The sequence below is a fragment of the Eurosta solidaginis genome, chromosome 2 (assembly GCF_040869045.1).
Source record: "Eurosta solidaginis isolate ZX-2024a chromosome 2, ASM4086904v1, whole genome shotgun sequence".
Taxonomy (NCBI): Eukaryota; Metazoa; Arthropoda; class Insecta; order Diptera; family Tephritidae; genus Eurosta; species Eurosta solidaginis.
This window is the reverse complement of record NC_090320.1, coordinates 74,326,741-74,347,369: the sequence shown is the minus strand read 5'-3', so window position 1 is coordinate 74,347,369 and position 20,629 is coordinate 74,326,741. Positions and strand designations below refer to the sequence as shown.

Sequence of the window (20,629 nt, the reverse complement as noted above, 5' to 3'; positions counted from 1 at the left end):
TGGATCATTTTTTTTCTCTCACTTATGCACTACCTACATTTTCATAGTGTAATTACCCTGCAAAAATCGTGTGACCAAAAACGCACACAGCCACACGAATTTTTGACAGGGGTGACGATTTGGAATGAAAAATTGTGCAAATAAAATAGCATACTGACAAATTTTGCTTTCCCACAATGTATCGTGCTCTCTCGCACCTATTATTTTCATAGGGATAGCAAAATACGTCATTTTTGCGTGCAAAAAATCCGCCATTTCTAATTCTGCAGAAAAGTGGAAAATTTTTTCAGTTTGTGTGATTTACATTTTGCAGAAATTAATATAAGCATTCTTTAATATTTTTTGGTCTACTAAAGAGTGTTTTAGCAAAAAAAAACTCATATCAATGTGTGCATGTTTATAAAGAAAGAAAGTGAAATATGTAATTGCATAGTATAAATAATCGTGAGCAATTCTAATGCAGAATAGTAAATTTTGATTTCCGCATACATACAAGAAAAAAAATTCTTGTTACCATTAAGATTTATTATCCAAAATTGAAAAAAAAAGATTAGAAAATTCGGTGTAAAAAAACGGCTATGTGTGCAATAAAATAGCCTCTCTTGTTAAATACCCCTCCATGGTCTCCATTAATTATTGTGACGGAGGTGTGTTTGCAGCAGCAAAGTGAACCCAAACAGTGTAGGTCGTGGTGGTTGTTGTTCGTGGTCCGCATCAACTGGACCAGGTGGGGCAATGACGCCACATCCAGTTATACCAAGGTATATACCACAACAGCAACCGGGTAATGCAAGGCCACGATAGCAGAAGCAACAACCTCCCAAGGCTGGCTATCATCGTTGATTTATAAAAAAACAGTGTTGTGCATCTTTAACGCTTAAATATTTCCTCTGTTGAAACAGTTTCCACGATTCACTGTTCAACGAAAGCAGCAGCCAGCGTATGCCACCACCGAACAGCTGATAACAAAAACTTGGATGCACAGCAGTTTAAAGCCAAAATGGAAGTTGAGGAAATATCTGAAAATAAGGTAAATATATGTTTCGCGTTATTAACAAAATCGCCATAAATTTTATGAATTAACAGATTGCTACGAACGACAAAGCATCCGAACGTGTGATCAAAGAAAGCACTAAAGAAATTATTGCCGGCGGGGCCGTATTCTACAATCCAGTACAAGAATTTAATCGTGATTTAAGTATTTCAGTACTTAATGTATACTCAAAGCGGTTGATAAGAGAGCGGGAAGCGGCGGCGCATAAAAATCCACAAAATAAAAAGGAAAGCAAGCAATGCTAATGACAAGAAACCATACACGGCTGGTGGTGTAAAATACGACGATGGACTGCGAATATTGGAAGCGCTTGATGCAGGAGGTTTACGTAGCATAAGTTATGCAAAAGAAGTAGCAGGCGTGCGTGAAATTGTTGCAAATGATCTATCTAAGGTGGCAGTAGATTCCATTAGCGTAAATATGCGACACAATGGAGTGGAACATTTAATTTTGCCAAGCGAAGGGGATGCAATGTAGGTTTGATATACGAATCAATAGCTAGTGATTTAACTGTAATATTCAATAATAAAATTCGCAATAGGACTCTCATGTACCTTTCAACTTCATATGAGAAGCGTTTCGATGTTATAGACCTAGATCCTTATGGTTGTCCGAATCGGTTTCTGGATGGCGCTATACAATCACTGACGAGTGGGGGTTCATTACTTGTAACTGCGAATGATATGGCTGTGCAAATATAGTTCTGTGCCTTTGCGTATGAAATGCTGCCATGAGATGGGATTGCGTATACTATTGCACTGCATTGAAACGCACTCTAATCGTTATGGAAAATATATTGAGCCACTTTTGAGCATTTATGCCAATTTTTATATACGCGTATTTGTGCGTATGCATAGTAGTCAAGCGAAGTGTAAATATAGCATGAGGTTGGTATACAGCATTTTGGCCTTTTACCACAATCCAATTACTTACCATATCTTTATATTATGAACACAGCAAACAATGAATGGTATTTCAATGCACTGGTTGTGATACCTATACGCTACAGCCTATGGGTATTGTAAAAAGCAAGATCTCAGATAAAGGCAATGCGGAAGTAAAATTCGGTATACCAACTGCACCAAATGTTAATACAAATTGTGCGCATTGCGGTGATAAACATCATGTAAGTTTCAACTATCCCACTTAAGTATTTAAACTTGAATAAATCAAATTATTTCCTTCTTACTTAATTGGTGCTTAACCGTTTAAACGGTTATGTCCGTTCAAAAAGGCTCGTCAGTCGCTTTTTCAGAGGGTTATAGATGGGCGGTCCACTTTGGTCGCATCCCATACATGATCCAACGTTTGTTGAAGAATTGCTACAAATCATAGAAGAAAAACCGCTAAGTGATTTGGACACACAACGTCGTTTAAAAGGTGTGTTATCGGCGGTATGCCTGAACTTGTATTGGGTACATGAGTTTTTATGTAAAAAATATTCATCATATCCAACATCAATACCTCGCATTCAATTGTGGACGCTGTACGCACTACATTGGGTTCACGTAATATGGACAAGCATATTGTTGATTCCAGTGGTAAGGCCACAATTTCAAATGATGGGACAACCATTAAGAAACTATTGGATAAAATAATAACACAACGTAGCGTGCTCAAGAGGTATAAGCTTATCTGGAAAAGATATTTCGTAACGAAAACCCTGGAAGATTACCGCGCCTTGTCTGCTTTGGTTCAACAAAATATAACTTGGATGTTTGTTGCTCTTTTTCAATTTTCCTGAATACAAATGTCTGGATTGGAAAAATTTCAAGCAAATAAAGCTTGGCGTGCAAAAGTCAAGAAATTACTTGTCATGCAACGGTAAATGCTTATAAATATATCATTAAAATTGTATGCTTGTTTATGATGAGCCATTCGAGTGAGCACGGAGATGGATGTTTTAAATACTGTAGACTAAAAAGTAGCTACTAGCTTGTAGAACTTTATTACTTTACTTTTAAAAAGATAAATCACTTTAGCATGGTAATATATACCTATTATTACAAACTTTGCTAGAAGCACGCGCAGCTCCTCGTGTAGCGAATGTGGATCAACACGAAAGTAACGTTGCTGTTAGCGGAAATGCAATGAACAAAATATTTGAAATGGAGGATGAAAATAAATCCAACAATGCAAACACTATAAAGAGGATTCCTTATAATTTTTCAACTAAGGCATCTTGTGACGAAAATATATTCGAATGCCAACAGCAACGTACGTCTGATGAAAGTTTTATTGCTTTGGAAAAAATGTGTGATAAAACAGCATCCGATCCTGACAGCACACTATTTAAGTACATACATAGCGAGAACAAGGATATGGTTAGAGAAGATGCTAAAAAGCGCAGCGCCGATGGAAACTATTTTAAAATCCCTTGTAAACAAGGTAAGTGAATATACAACATATTGAAAGTTGATAAGATTGCGTGGTATAAATTTAATAATATAATCTTAGAACTACAAGAAATAGATGAAGAAGCACAATCACTGCAACGTCTATTGCATGACTTAAATAAAAAAAATATATAAAAGCAACAAGTGGTATAAATCCTAGAAAGCTTCTAGTATTTGCCAAGAGGACGGAGTTGTTTTATAACATAGGTCCTGGTTTTTGATAGGATTTTTCAATTTGGTCGTAAAATAAACTTCTGGTAGCACTACGGACTAATTCTGCCTATGTGAGGTCCGCCTGCAAAATCACAATTAAATCCATGCAAAAACTCTTTATACACAAAATGTTTTTTTAGAAAGCTTCTAGTATTTGCCAAGAGGACGGAGTTGTTTTATAACATAGGTCCTGGTTTTTGATAGGATTTTTCAATTTGGTCGTAAAATAAACTTCTGGTAGCACTACGGACTAATTCTGCCTATGTGAGGTCCGCCTGCAAAATCACAATTAAATCCATGCAAAAACTCTTTATACACAAAATGTTTTCCTGTGTACAGCAACCACAAAATTGTCTGTCTTCAGATTATTGTTTGTGGAGGTCAATACGCGTCGTTTGACACCACTCCCGATATTTTTCAGAATTTCAAAACGCCATATCTGAGCATAAATTCAATACATTTTTACGTGAGATAATAAATTATATACTTGTTTTACTTTATTATCTATATAATATACAGGCACCTTCGAATGCATCGTCTCAATAACTGTGAAGATAAGCCTTACGTATGTCCCTACTGTCCACTGAGATATACTAACAATCCTGCCCTGGTCAAACACAAAGAAACTCATGAAGGGATCAAGCGACAACCGTGCGATATTTGTGGTAAAAATATTGTGGTATTGCATTTAAAAACACACAAACTAATTCATAGTAATGAAAAGCCGCATAAATGTAAATTTTGTGAAAGGCGGAAGGTTATAATACAGACATCATCTTAACGTACCTTAATTTATTTCAACTTTTCATTTTGGTCCCGTTAAAAAGCTTTACCTACGCTCTAAATCTACGCCGTCATATACGTACTCATACCGGTGGAAAACCATACAAATGCGAATACTGCGAATGCACCTTTGCTGTAAGCGGTCCAGTGCTGTCGCATTTACGTACACATCTGGGCAAAAATATTTATAGATGTGAGTTTTGCCCATCAACTTTTCCTCACTTTACGGAGTTACGTACGCATTTAACTACGCACAAAGACGAAGATCCAGAAACGCGGGAGCGAAATATGACAGCCTTAAAGGAGGAGGAGGCTAAATTAAAGCAAAATTTGGCCACTAAAATTCAGCAGCCGCCAAAACCCAAACGAAAATATACGTGCAATTTCTGTAACAAGGGTAAAGGTTTATAAGACAGTGTGATTGTAAATGATATTAATTTTACTGATTGTTAATTCACAGATTTTACAACTTCATCTAAGCTAAATCGCCATATACGTATGCATACCGGCGAGCGACCATACTCGTGCTCAGAGTGTGGGAAATCATTCTCATTGAAATCGTAAGAATATACAATAGGGTTCAGAGTTTGAACGGCCGGCAGTTAAAAATGGATTTATTTTAAAAGTTAATAAAAAAACCTTATATCTAAACATATCCGTAAAACGAAAGACACAAAAAAAAAAACTCAGTAAAAATGGGACAACTAAATGAAACCTTATATCCATATCGCCTGCTGATTGGAATATCACCCGGTTGTTGTTGTAGCAGTTAGGTGGGGCGAAGCACTGCTACAACAATATCACCCGGTCTCGGGTGCCGTTTCGAAAAGCACCTTTCTCAGAAAACATTTGAATAACCCCGTATATTAGAAAAGCCCTATCACAGAATTCGGTTGAAGAATGCCCTAACTCAGATTTGGCTTCAAAAATGACCGATCTGAGCTCAAATACAACACATTTTGACAATAGCTGGAGTGTTTATGAAACAAATTCGAAGATAGGGCGTTCTTCAAACGAATTCTGAGAAAGGAAGTTTTTGAAACGGCAGCCGAGATTTGGTGATATTCCACTCAGCAGCCGATATGAATATATGGTAAGTCTCATTTTTACCGACCTTTCCTTTCCTTTTTAAAAATGTGCTTAACAAAACTTTTTTTCTTTTAATGCACTCTTAAAATGAATCCATAAGCACTGTAACGTTAACAACTTTTTCATACTTGTTTTTTGATTTGTATTGAGAGTGGCGATTTTAATATTAGAACGGCTAATTTAGACAATTAAAATAACAAAAATTACTACAAAGCCAAATTTTAGTGAGGACCTCTAGTTTACCATAAAAACATTAAAATTAAAAGTCCCCATCTATCCTAATCGAGCTAAAAAAAAATTACTCGAGGTCAAAGGTCATTGCCTTAATAGCACCGCAGAAAAATTCCTCCAATTCTTTTCTCCTAGAGAGAACAATAATTGGGGAATAGGAATTTCGAATCTTCGAAGTCAGCTGATTTGCCAATTGAAATTTTGTTGCGCATTTCTTTTTTGTTAACAAATTAAAAATTGAGGAAAAAAAAATATAAGCAAAGCAACAGGGAGCAACAAACGAATGATGCAACCATCTTTCACACGTTGTTATTGTAGCAGTGCTTCGCCCCATCCAATAGGTGCGACCGATCAGAAATTATCATCAATATCCTCTAACGGGAGTCCAAGGAAACTTGCTGTTTCGACAGGGGGGACCATAATGAAAGGGGTGTTAGAGGCGTTGGTTCCACATTACAATTAAAGAGATGGTTGGTGTCATGTGGGGACACATTGCAAGCGGGGCATACATTTTGTATGTCGGGGTTGATTCTGGATAGGTAAGAGTTTAACCTGTTACAGTATCCAGAACGAAGTTGAGCTAGAGTGACTCGCTTTATTCTGGGGAGTATGCGTTCCTCTTCCGCGAGGTATAGATACTTTTCTTTCAGTACTGGATTCACCGGGAAATTCCTAGCATAACGGTCCGACGCTTGTTTATGGAATTCACCAAGGACCTGCTTATGTTTTTTCGCTTCATACGGCTTGATTCTCAGGAGCCGTATTTCCTCAAAATGCTTACGGAGATGACTCCTTAGGCCCCTAAGCGGTGCTGGTTGACCAATCAGATGTCTGTTGGGAATCTCATTTCTCTCCCTGATGGGGAGTATTCTCGCCTCATTATGCAGATGGTGTTCTGGGGACATAAGAAGACAGCCCGTGGCAATTCTGAGAGCAGTATTTTGGCAGGCCTGTACCTTCTTCCAGTGGGTAATTTTTAGGCTTGGCGACCATATGGGTGACGCATAGCACTTAATCGGCTGGCTAATTGCTTTGAGCGTTTCTTTATCCTTTCCCCAGGTACTGCCAGCGAGGGATTTGAGGATTTTGGTACGGCTCTGATTTCTCGGAACAATTGCGGCTGCGTGCTCACCAAAATGTAGATCCTGATGAAAGTCACACCCAAAATTTTAAGGTGTAAGACAGTCGGTAGGGTAATGTCATATGGTCGACATTTGGCGCGGCCATGTTTTAAATAAGATCACCGATGATTTGGTTGGTTACAATATCAGGTTTCGCGAGGCGACAAAACTGGAGAGATTGGGGAGATAGCTGTTTATTTTATTACAAAGCTCATCGGTGTAGGAAACAATAGCATAGGTGTAGAAGCAATAGTGACTCCTTCTGGTGGTAAAGGTAGCTATTGATATGTAGAAGTTAAACAGAAATTTGATGAATATGAGTTTTTTTTAAGTTATTGCAAAAAAGCGTTGAGGATTTTTAATATCTTACGAGGTACCTTCGTACATGTTTCTAAGAATGAAGAATGAGACCTATTCAAACTTCGCTATACTTTAACATACGATACTTTACCCCATTTTAACACAACTATCATTTATTGATTTTATTAAATTTTATAAAATGTTTCTTCCTCCACAGTTCCATTTCCGCATTGGATGGTAAATATGGCTTTCGCATTTTCTCCATCAATAACTGACAAGGTGGAAAAAATCTATGCGCGTAAATCGCAACATATCTTGGTCGAGCGTTTCTTCAGTAGCTCTCTAGTGGTGATGGTGACAGCAGAAAAACCCAACTGTTTACAAATATTACAATATATCAATTGCGTCTACGGCTCAAATACCCACAGTATATGAATGAATCGAACGCACCTAATTGTCTGCCTAACGGATAGTATACATATTCATCAAATCGAAAATATTGCATCAAACGAACTGGGTCTGAATACTGAAACAGTACACATATTCAAAATCGATGAGGAGGCTGTGATGATGGTATAGGGTGAGTTGTTGAATAACATACGAAAACCACTTTAACCCATCTATATATTTGCATTACAGCTAAAGCTTTACAAACAGCAGAAATTGCTGGCGCCAAGCAATTGGAAAAGGCAGTGAAGCATTCATCACACTGTACGGATGGTGTAAAGTTAGAAACTGCTGTTGTAACAGCTGCCACCAACACAACGGTCATCTCTACTTCGCCGAGTAACGGCTCGTCCGACTATCTATCGAAGACAGTATAATCATATCTTTTGCCAACACAGGTTAGCGATGTGCTTGCACAGGAAAAGATTTCAATTGGAAAACAAAAACCAATTAAGAGAGTTTATTTATTATTAAAGTATTTACTTTTCTTTATATCAACAGTATTAATTTAAGTTGCAATATCACGTGCATATATAATAAGGGATGTGATACGATTGCTGTCGGAATTAGATTTGAAACCAATCAATACTCCTGCTAAGGGTTGTAGAATTATTGCTTGAATAATTAGATTTAGAACAATAATAAGTCTGACTTAATTACAAGTCGTACATTTTTAAATTCATCAATTACGACAGCAATCGGATTCTACGACACCTTTGAATATTCTTGATCTGAAAAAAGAGTAAACCTAATCTGAATTTCTACTAAGCTTTCAGTTGTAGATTATTCAAATAATTGTTTCTCTGTTTTATATGAACTGGATTAATATAAGTTCCAATTTCATGCACATATATAATAATATTGAAAATAATAAATATTGAAAATTCAATTTTTTGGTTCATATTTTATTCATATGGCTGCTCCAGGTAAAGTAAATCTGCAGGTAAAATTCACGTTATATGGCGGTTATATAAATGGTAAAACCGCAGTAAAATTGATTGTCAAATGGCTCGAAAATGTAGAGTTAAATGACGGAAAAATGACCGCCATTTGACGAGCATTGTGACGTGTGTGAGTAGCACAGTGCTATGCTCACATCCTATAAGTGGGAGCGGAATGCACGATCACATCAATAGGAACGAAACGGAAAATTTGGTCACAAAAGTTCATCACGCCCATGCAAACGTGACTATGAATATAACCTCTGCAGAAAGTCACAATGACCGTAAAATGACTAGTAAAGCGTGGAGCGTTTTTGCAGGGTAGCTATTCGTAGTTCAACAATGCTGTAGCCCTGGTTAAGAAACCTGCACTATCGCATTTTTTTTGTTGCATACATACGTTAATATGAATTGTGAATAAATTGTGTAATTTATAATGGGAATGCTGACGTCGCCCTTTATTTAGAAGGCATAGGGTAAACCAGGTAAGGGGCCACCGAAAAATAGGTGCGTCGGTGGCCATGGATTTTGAGGGTGGGCATAGCACCGGGCGTCGCAACACCACCCGCGGCGCCCCCTATATATATTCGGCCCTCTTTGTTTATTTTCCTTTTGTTTTCTTTTAAATTTCAGCGGTTTTTTTTATTGATTTTCAGAGTTTGGTAACCGGTCGTTTCCGGTTCGGTGATTTTTTTTTTGCGTTTAGTTTTTTTTGAATTTCTTTTTGAGTTTAAATTTTGAATGTTAACGGTCTGTCCGTGACATCCGGTTCGGCCGGATGTTGTTTTAGTTTGAATTTATAAGCGTTTTGAGTCGGTCTCTGCGCTTCTTTCAGGGTTTTTTGATTTTGACAGCTTTCAGTTTTGATAGGCATGATAGGAACTTTTTTCTGTTTATGGCGCAGGAACAGTAAGGTTGGCAAGGACCCGCCCCAGCCGACAATGACTAGCCACTGTGCACCACCACATCATGCCGACCGCCTTCCTTACTGCTTCCACAGAAAATGCAAATCCATAACAAAGACAAACAAAAAACCACTGTGTAGGCTGAATGGTCAAAGCAGTGGCGCCTAAACGTTGCCGATGAAGGAATTTAGCAGTTCCCGAAATGGATCCATACAACGAGCTTTGGCAGTTGTCTAAATTTTTCCTTTCGTCTATTCTAATTTAATAATTGTATCAATTAAGCAAAAAATTTATCATAACAATAATAATGATAAAATAATTATTGTTAGGCCTTGAGCTCGATTCGAACCCGCGAAAAAAAATTGATTCAGCCATGTCCGTCCGTTCGTCCGTCTGTCCGTTAACACGATAACTTGAGTAAATTTTGAGGTATTTTAATGAAATTTGGTATGCAGGCTCCTGGGCACCCATCTCAGATCGCTATTTAAAATGAACGATATCGGACTATAACCACGCCCACTTTTCGATATCGAAAAACCGGAAAAATTCGATAATTTATTACCAAAGACGGATAAAGCAATGAAACTTGGTAGGTGAGTTGAAGCTATGACGCAGAATAGAAACTTAGTAAAATTTTGGACAATGGGCGTGGCACCGCCCACTTTTAAAAGAAGGTAATTTAATTTGGCGGCCACCGTGGTGTGATGGTAGCGTGCTCCGCCTATCACACCGTAAGCCCTGGGTTCAACTCCCGGGCAAAGCAACATCAAAATTTTAGAAATAAGATTTTTCAATTAGAAGAAAATTTTTCTAAGCGGGGTCGCCCCTCGGCAGTGTCTGGCAAGCCCTCCGATTGTATTTCTGCCATGAAAAGCTCTCAGTGAAAACTCATCTGCCTTGCAGATGCCGTTCGGAGTCGGCATAAAACATGTAGGTCCCGTCCGGCCAATTTGTAGGGAAAAATCAAGAGGAGCACGACGCAAATTGGAAGAGAAGCTCGGCCTTAGATCTCTGCGGAGGTTATCGCGCCTTACATTTATTTATTTTAATTTAAAAGTTTTGCAAGCTGTAATTTAGCAGTCGTTGAAGATATCATGATGAAATTTGGCAGGAACGTTACTCATATTACTATATGTATGCTTAATAAAAATTAGCAAAATCGGAGAATGACCACGCACACTTAAAAACAAAAATTGTTAAAGTAAAATTTTAACAAAAAATTTTATATCTCTACAGTATATAAGTAAATTATGTCAACATTCGACTCCAGTAATGATATGGTGCAATAAAATACAAAAATAAAAGAAATTTTCAAAATGGGCGTGGCTCCGCCCTTTTTCATTTAATTTGTCTAGGATACTTTTAATGCCATAAGTCAAACAAAAATTTACCAATCCTTGTGAAATTTGGTAGGGGCTTAGATCATAGGACGATAACTGTTTTCTATGAAAAAGGGCGAAATCGATTGAAGCCACGCCCAGTTTTTATACACAGTCGACCGTCTGTCCTTCCGCTCGGCCGTTAACACGATAACTTGAGCAAAAATCGATATATCTTTACTAAACTCAGTTCACGTACTTATCTGAGCTCACTTTGTATTGGTGTCAAAATGGCCGAAATCCGGCTATGACCACGCCCACTTTTTCGATATCAAAAGTTACGAAAAATGAAAAAATGCCCTAATTATATACCAAATACGAAAAAAGGTATGAAACATGGTAATTGGTTTGGTTTATTGACGCAAAATATAACTTTAGAAAAAAAATTTGCAAAATGGGTGTGACACCTACTATATTAAGTAGAAGAAAACGAAAAAGTTCTGCAGGGCGAAATCAAAAGCCCTTTGAATCTTGGCAGGAATACTGTTCGTGGTATTACATATATAAATAAATTAGCGGTACCCGACAGATGATGTTCTGGGCCAACCTGGCCCACATTTTGGTCAATATCTCGAAAACGCCTTCACATATACAACTACCACCACTCCCTTTTAAAATACTCATTAACACCTTTCATTTGATACCCATATCGTACAAACAAATTCTAGAGTCACCCCTGGTCCAACTTTATGGCGATATCTCGAAAAGGCGTCCACCCATAGAACTAAGGTCCACTCCCTTCTAAAATACTCATTAACACCTTTCATTTGATATCCATATCGTACAAACAAATTCTAGAGTCACCCCTGGTCCACCTTTATGGCGATATCTCGAAAAGGCGTCCACCTATAGAACTAAGGCCCGTGCCCTTTTAAAATACTCATTAAAACCTTTCATTTGATACCCATATCTTACAAACAAATTCTAGAGTCACCCCTGGTCCACCTTTATGGCGATATCTCGAAAAGGCGTCCACCTATAGAACTAAGGCCCGTGCCCTTTTAAAATACTCATTAACACCTTTCATTTGATACCCATATCTTAGAAACAAATTCTAGTCACCCCTGGTCCACCTTTATGGCGATATCTCAAAAAGGCGTCCACCTATAGAACTAAGGCCCGTACCCTTTTAAAATACTCATTAACACCTCTCATTTGATACCCATATCGTACATACAAATTCTAATGTCACCCCTGGTCCACCCCTATGGCGATATCTCGAAAAGGCGTCCACCTATAGAACTATGGCCGACCCCCTTTTAAAATACTCATTAACACCTTTCATTTGATACCCATATCGTACAAACAAATTCTAGAGTCACCCCTGGTCCACCTTTATGGCGATATCTCGAAAAGGCGTCCACCTATAGAACTCAGGCCCGTGCCCTTTTAAAATACTCATTAACACCTTTCATTTGATACCCATATCGTACAAACAAATTCTAGAGTCACCCCTGGTCCACCTTTATGGCGATATCTCGAAAAGGCGTCCACCTATAGAACTAAGGCCCGTGCCCTTTTAAAATACTCATTAAAACCTTTCATTTGATACCCATATCTTACCAACAAATTCTAGTCACCCCTGGTCCACCTTTATGGCGATATCTCGAAAAGGCGTCCACCTATAGAACTAAGGCCCGTGCCCTTTTAAAATACTCATTAACACCTTTCATTTGATACCCATATCGTACATACAAATTCTAGAGTCACCCCTGGTCCACCTTTATGGCGATATCTCGAAAAGGCGTCCACCTATAGAACTAAGGCCCGCGCCCTTTTAAAATACTCATTAACACCTTTCGTTTGATACCCATATTGTACAAACGCATTCTAAGGTTACCCCTGGCCCACCTTTATGGCGATATCTCGAAAAGGAGTCCACCTATAGAACTAAGGCCCACGCCCTTTTAAAATACTCCTTAACACCTTTCATATGATACCCATATCGTACAAACAAATTCTAGAGTCGCCCCTGGTCCACCTTTATGGCGATATCTCCAAAAGGCGTCCACCTATAGAACTAAGGCCGACCCCCTTTTAAAATACTCATTAACACCTTTCATATGATACCCCTATCCTACAAACAAATTCTAGAGTCGCCCCTGGTCCATCTTTATGGCGATATCTCGAAAAGGCGTCCACCTATAGAACTAAGGCCGACCCCGTTTTAAAATACTCATTAACACCTTTCATTTGATACCCATATCGTACAAACAAATTCTAGAGTCACCCCTGGTCCACCTTTATGGCGATATCCCTAAATGGCGTCCACCCATATAACGATGGCCTACTCCCTCTTAAAATACTCTTTAATACGTCCATTTGATACACATGTCTTACAAACACATTCCAGGGTTACCATAGGTTCATTTTCCTACATGGTGATTTTCCCTTATTTTGTCTCCATAGCTCTCAGCTGAGTATGTAATGTTCGGTCACACCTGAACTTAGCCTGCCTTACTTGTTTTATTTTATTTTGGTTTTGTTTTCATTACAAAAAAATAAACAGAGCAATATTTTTATAATTAATTGCACTCAATATTGTTGGAACATAATTGCTTTTAAAGGGAAAATAACGGGCACACATGATCCTCAAAACTTTCGCTCCCGTCCTGCATTAAGGAAAACTTTAGCTACGTTTTCGAAGGGCAGGAAGCTCCATGCCTCATTTTTTATTAAGTAACGTAGAATATTTCCTTGGTAAGGCATGCCCTGCGTATAGGACAACTAAAATCCCAGACTCGATTTGTTCGTCAAGTTAATGTCCTGTCGGATGCAAAAGCTGGCATTATAAGAAAATACTACGGTACTCCAGAATAATCTTTTGCCTCCCTTCTCTCCAGATTTTTCACCCCACGTAACTTAACAGTGTTGCCGAACATATCTATTTCATGAAGTGCACATGAACACCCACCGACGAAAGTTGAAGACCAGTATGTCTCCTTTTGAATCTGAGGCGGAAGACCTCTATATTAAACACCGTTAGGAGAAGCTGAACAAACAGTTCCTGCTAAATTGTTTCCAACCGAGGCATCACTGAAGAAGAAAGCACACTTCTAAGAGAGACGCGCTCTGCTTTATTTTCAGTCTGAACGCTGTGGTGATGTTTCCCAACATAACACAGTTATATTCAAGCTTGGATAATTGTGTAATGTGGAACCAGCACCTCTAAGAGTGACTCCTTCATGGTCAACCACTGTTGAAATTTGTGGTTTCCTTGGAATTTACTAAAATAATTTGATGTATACAGTGGAGCGAACCATTGTTACAACCATGATAAAAATATTACCAGGCAAAACCGGTGAGAGGCAAATGACAAATTTTTAAACTCTCACCGCTCTCACATTTTTATACCTTTCATGAACATGAAATGGTATATTAACTTTGGTCCGATATTTGTAACATTGAGAAATATAGAAGATAGACTCACCATTAAGTATCCCGAATTGATCAGGGCGACGAACTGAGTTGATATAGCCATGTCCGTCTGTCCGTCCGTCTGTCTGTTTGAACGCAAACTAGTCCCTCAAATTTTGATATATCTCAATGAAATTTGACACAAGGGTGCATTTTTGTATTATATTAGACATTTGTCGGATCCGGTAGGATCGGACCACTATAACATATATCTCCCATACAACCGATCGTTCAGATAAGACGATTTTGGTCATTTCTGCCGCAATTTAGAAAGTATAAACGTGAAACTCGGTGATATATATTCTAATATATCATAGAAGATATCCTGAAAAAATCACTTAAATCGGAGCTATATATAGTATATATCCCATACAAGTGATCATTCAGATAGAAATATTTTTGGCAATTTCTTCCTTAATTTCCAATATAAAAATGTTAAACTTGGTGATATTTATTCTAATATATCATAGACGATTTCATGAAAAAATCAATCGATCGGAGCTATATATAATATATAGCCCATACAATGGATCGTTCAGATAGAAAGATTTTTAGCCATTTCTCCCTTAATTTCCAATATAAAAACGTTGAACTTGGTGATATTTATTCTAATATATAATAGAAGATTTCATGAAAAAATAATTTGGATCGGAGCTATATATAATATATATCCCATACAACCGATCGTTCAGATAGAAAGATTTTTGCCATTTCTCCCTTAATTTCCAATAAAAACGTTAAAATTGGTGATATTTATTCTAATATATCATAGAAGATTTCCTGAAAAAATCACTTTGATCGGAGCTATATGTATATAGTATATACCTATCCCATACAACCGATCATTCAGATAGAAAGATTTTTGGCCATTTCTCCCTTAGTTTCCAATATAAAAACGTGAACCTTGGTGATATATATTATAATATATCATATAAGATTTCCTGTAAAAATCATTTCGATCGGTGCTATATATAATATATATCCCATACAACCGATCGTTCAGATAAGGGGGTTTTTGCCATTTTTTATTTTATATTTATCTTAAAAATCGTTTAGGTATGTACATCTGTTCACTATATTTCCTATTTTATGCATCCTATTATTTGGAGATTACGAACGGGATAAGATTATTGTTCAGCCCCATTCATGTAGGTATGAAGTATTCGGCACAGCCGAAGACAGTCCCGTCTTACTTGTTTATTTTGATCTTGTTTTCATAATAAAAATAATAAGAAGATATATTGTATTTGCATTTTATTCAACTAAATGATTTTTACTTAAAAATTCTTTAGCGGTAGAAACATATATGCAATACTCCTATATTGCTACAAAAGGCTAGGTACATTCCCAAACATCAGAGCGCCGATATATTGCTGTTTAAACGTTTTTGTTTTTGTATTCAATAATCGAATGTACATAAATTAAAATTTTTTCTTGTCACTTATGCTGCTACCTTTGTGAATACATACAAGTGAAAAATCTCTTTTTCCTCCATTGCCTTACCTACCTGTCAAATAATAGCTGACAGGGAGAACGGCTGTCGCGAATGCCCAGGGAGTGAAAGAAAGGCTTGTGTTCTGCTCGCGGTTATTAAATTGAAGTGCCATGAATTGAAAATTTGTGTTTCAAATCAGCCTTTCTTTTAAATGTGTCTACAGAAAATCAGACTACTTATTATTATTCATTTCTAAAATCTAGTTAATAGCTTAAATGTAAGCAGCGAGTTAAACGATTATCTAATCTAATATATATTATAAATGGGAAAGTTTGGATAAGATGTTTGGATGTTTGGATGTTTGGATGTTTGGATGTTTGTCCAGACGTTTGTCTTTGTGACTCAATAACGCAAGAACGGCTGGACCGATTTGGATGAAATTTTGCACACATATAGCCAATAGTCTAGAAGGATCTACTAGCTATATATTTTTCAAAAGGGGCGTGGTCCCCGCCCCCTAGGAACAGTTATAATTTAATTATTATATTTTTTCGTCTTTGCGACTGAATCACGCCAGAATGGCTACACGGATTTTGATGAAATTTGGGACACAGACAGTAGTCTACAAGCGAAATTTTTTTCGAACATGGAAAGAGGGGTTGGGGTCCCACGACCCCTTCGAGAAATTATTTTTCATAATTTTTACACATTATAACTTTACGTATACTGGCCTTCACCAATATCACAGACTCAAGGGGTCAAATAAGTCGAGGGCTTACAAAGTAAGCAGTGACACCCTCCGCCCGCCCCCCTTTATCTCCCCCTCTGGTGTAAAATCCATAAATTGTTATAACTCAATCTAAATTTTCTCCTAACTCAATAGTTTTTGGTATCTGGTACATACAGAACGAGATCTAGACAATTTTGGAGGAACGATCAGTGGTCCTCTCCTCTACTCCCGCCATCCGCCCTCCATCAATTGTTTTTATTAGCACGCTTTTATTAGCTTTACCTGTATGTTTCTATCTAACTTTTTATTCGCTCCAATGCGCCTGCTGCCTTATTAACATGGTTTTATAATTAGCTTCACTTTATTTGTAATCCCGTAATGGTTGGATGGTTTTCGGGATCGGTCCGGGATTACGCCGAGGTAATTTCGGGACTTTTTCGGGACTATTTCGGGATCATTTTGGGACCCTTCCGGGATCATTTCTGTATAGTTTACGGGATCCGTCCGGGATCCCGTCGGGGTTATTTTGGAACATTTTCGGGACTATTCCGGAATCATTTCGGGACTATTTCGCGATCATTTGGGGACCCTTCCGGCATCATTTCTGGATGGTTTTCGGGATCCGTGCGGGATCTCGTCGGGGTCATATGGGGACTTTTTCGGGATCATTTGGGGCTCTTCCGGCATCATTTCTGGATGGTTTTGGGATCCGTCCGGGATATCGTCGGGGTCATTTAGGGACTTTTTCGGGATCATTTGGGGGCTCTTCCGACATCATTTCTGGATGGTTTTCGGGATCCGTCCGGGATCTCGTCGGGGTCATTTGGGGACTTTTTCGGGATCATTTTGGGGCTCATCCGGCATCATTTCTGGATGGTTTTTGGGATCCGTCCGGGATCCCGTGGGGGTCATTTCGGGACTTTTTCGCGACTAATACGGGACCATTTGGGAACCCTTTCGGCATCATTTCTGGATGGTTTTCGGGATCCGTCCGGGATCCCATTAGGGTAATTTCGGGACTATTAGGGGATCATTTGGGAACCTTTCCGGCATCATTTCTGGATCATTTTCGGGATCCGTCCGGGATGCCGACGAGGTCATTTCGGGACTATTTCGGGATCATTTGGGATACCTACCGGCATCATTTCTGGATGGTTTTTGGGATTCGTCCGGGATCCCGTCGGGGTCATTTCGGGACTTTTTCGCGACTAATACGGGACCATTTGGGAACCCTTTCGGCATCATTTCTGGATGGTTTTCGGGATCCGTCCGGGATCCCATTAGGGTAATTTCGGGACTATTAGGGGATCATTTGGGAACCTTTCCGGCATCATTTCTGGATAATTTTCGGGATCCGTCCGGGATGCCGACGAGGTCATTTCGGGACTATTTCGGGATCATTTGGGATACCTACCGGCATCATTTCTGGATGGTTTTTGGGATTCGTCCGGGATCCCGTCGTGGTCCTTTCGGGACTTTTTTTCGACTAATACGGGATCATTTGCGGACCATTTCGGCATCATTTCTGGATAGTTGTCGGGATCCCGTCACGGTCATTTCGGGACTATTAGGGGATCATTTGAGGACCTTTCCGGCATCATTTCTGTATTGTTTTCGCAATCCTTTCGGGATCCCGTCAGGGCCATTTTGGGACTTTTTCGGGGCTAATACGGGATCATTTGGGGATCCTCTAGGGGTCGTTTCGTGACTTTTTCTGTTTTATTTCGGGATCATTTGGGGACCCTTCCGGCATAATTTCTTGATGGTTTGCCGGATCCATCAGGGTAATTTCGGGACCATTTTGGGATCATTTGGGGACCCTTCCGAGATCATTTCTGGATCCGTCCGGGATGCCGTAGGAGCCATTTGGGGATTTTTTGTTACTTTTCCGGGATAGTTTTTGGACCCTTCCGGGATCATTTCTGGATCTGTGCGGGATCCCATCTGGGTCATTTCCGGACTATTTCGGGATCATTTTGGGATCCTTCCGGAATCATTTCTGTATGGTTTTCGCGATCCGTCGTTGATTCCCTCGGAGCCATTTCGGAACCTTTTCTGGAGTATGTCGGGGTCATTTGGGGACTTTTTCGGGATCATTTGGGGCTCTTCCGACATCATTTCTGGATAGTTTTCGGGATCCGTGCGGGATCTCGTCGGGGTCATTTGGGGACTTTTTCGGGATCATTTGGGGGCTCTTCCGGCATCATTTCCGGATGGTTTTCGGGATCCGTCCGGTATATCGTCGGGGACATTTGGGGACTTTTTCGGGATCATTTGGGGGCTCTTCCGGCATCATTTCTGGATGGTTTTCGGGATCCGTCCGGGATCCCATCAGGGTAATTTCGGGACTATTAGGGGATCATTTGTGGACCTTTCCGGCATCATTTCTGGATAATTTTCGGTATCCGTCCGGAATGCCGACGAGGTCATTTCGGGATTATTTCGGTATCATTTGGGATACCTACCGGCATCATTTCTGGATGGTTTTTGGGATTCGTCCGGGATCCCGTCGGGGTCATTTCGGGACTTTTTCTCGACTAATATGGGATCATTTGCGGACCCTTTCGGCATAATTTCTGGATAGTTGTCTGGATCCGTTCGGGATCCCGTCACGGTCATTTCGGAACTATTAGGGGATCATTTGAGGACCTTTCCGGCATCATTTCTGGATAGTTTTTGGAATCCTTTCGGGATCCCGTCAGGGTCATTTCGGGGCTTTTTCGGGATCATTTAAGGATGGCTTTCAGGATTCATCCGGGAACCCGTCAGGGTAATTTCTGGACTTTTCCGAGACTATTTCGGGATCATTTTGGGACCTTCCCAAGATCATTTCTGGATGGATTTCGGGATTTGTCCGGGATGCCCTCAGGGTCATTTTGGGACTATTAGGCGAGCATTTGAGGACCGTTCCGGCATCACTTCTGGATGGTTTTCGGTATCCGTTCAGATTCCCGTCGGAATAATTGCGGGACTTTTTCGGGATCATTGGGGTCCCTTCCGACATCATTTCTGGATGGTTTTTGGGATTCGTCCGGCATCCCGTCGGGGTCATTTCGGGACTTTTTCTCGACTAATACGGGATCATTTGCGGGCCCTTTCGGTATCATTTCTGGATAGTTGTCGGGATCCGTTCGGGATCCCGTCAGGGTCTTTTCGGAACTATTTGGAGATCATTTGAGGACCTTTCCGGCATCATTTCTGGTTAGTTTTCGGGATCCTTTCCGGGCCCCATCAGGGTAATTTCGGGACTTTTTCGGCATCATTTAAGATTGGTTTTCAGGAGTCGTCCGGGATCCGTCAGGGTAATTTCTGAACTTTTCCCAGACTATTTCGGGATAATTTTGGGACCCTCCCAAGATCATTTCTGGATGGATTTCGGGATCTGTCCGGGATGCCGTCAGGGTAATTTTGGGACTATTAGGTGATCATTTGAGGACCTTTTCGGCATCACTTCTGGATGGTTTTCGGTATCCGCTCAGGATCCCGTCGGAATTATTGCGGGACTTTTTCGGGATCATTTGGTGTCCCTTCCGGCATCATTTCTGGATGGTTTTTGGGATTCGTCCGGCATCCCGTCGGGTTCATTTCGGCACTTTTTCTCGACTAATACGGGATCATTTGCGGGCCCTTTCGGCATCATTTCTAGATAGTTGTCGGGATCCGTTCAGGATCCCGTCAGGGTCTTTTCGGAACTATTAGGTGATCATTTGAGGAAATTTCCGGCATCATTTCTGGATAGTTTTCGGGATCCTTTCGGGGTCCAGTCAGGGTCATTTCGGGGCTTTTCCGAGACTATTTCGGGATCATTTTGGGACCTTCCCAAGATCATTTCTGGATGGATTTCGGGATTTGTCCGGGATGCCCTCAGGGTCATTTTGGGACTATTAGGTGAGCATTTGAGGACCGTTCCGGCATCACTTCTGGATGGTTTTCGGTATCCGTTCAGATTCCCGTCGGAATAATTGCGGGACTTTTTCGGGATCATTGGGGTCCCTTCCGACATCATTTCTGGATGGTTTTTGGGATTCGTCCCGGATCCCGTCGGGGTCATTTCGGGACTTTTTCTCGACTAATACGGGATCATTTGGGAACCCTTTCGGCATCATTTCTGGATGGTTTTCGGGATTCGTTCGGGATCCCATCAGGGTAATTGCGGGACTATTAGGGGATCATCTGGGGACCTTTCCG

General features: G+C 39.8%; 1 protein-coding gene and 1 long non-coding RNA gene across 3 annotated transcripts in view; both read left to right on the top strand.

Annotated features, from left to right (window-relative positions):
* The window catches only part of LOC137239928 (haloacid dehalogenase-like hydrolase domain-containing protein 2), a 218,115-nt gene extending 209,641 nt beyond the window's left edge, over window positions 1–8,474 (top strand). Inside the window, exons 4-9 of one of the 2 annotated variants that reach the window (XR_010949554.1) lie at window positions 3,074–3,442; window positions 3,512–4,129; window positions 4,183–4,843; window positions 4,907–5,006; window positions 7,405–7,767; window positions 7,827–8,474. The gene's annotated coding sequence lies outside the window, so the exon portion shown is untranslated. The remainder of the gene's footprint in view (window positions 1–3,073; window positions 3,443–3,511; window positions 4,130–4,182; window positions 4,844–4,906; window positions 5,007–7,404; window positions 7,768–7,826) is intronic. The other variant, XR_010949553.1, reaches the window with a different exon arrangement.
* On the top strand, window positions 37–2,970 carry LOC137239929 (uncharacterized). Its single transcript, XR_010949555.1, has 4 exons — window positions 37–1,527; window positions 1,596–1,941; window positions 2,012–2,180; window positions 2,320–2,970. It is a non-coding gene; the product is annotated as an uncharacterized lncRNA (long non-coding RNA).
* Window positions 8,475–20,629: the final 12,155 nt, after the last annotated feature.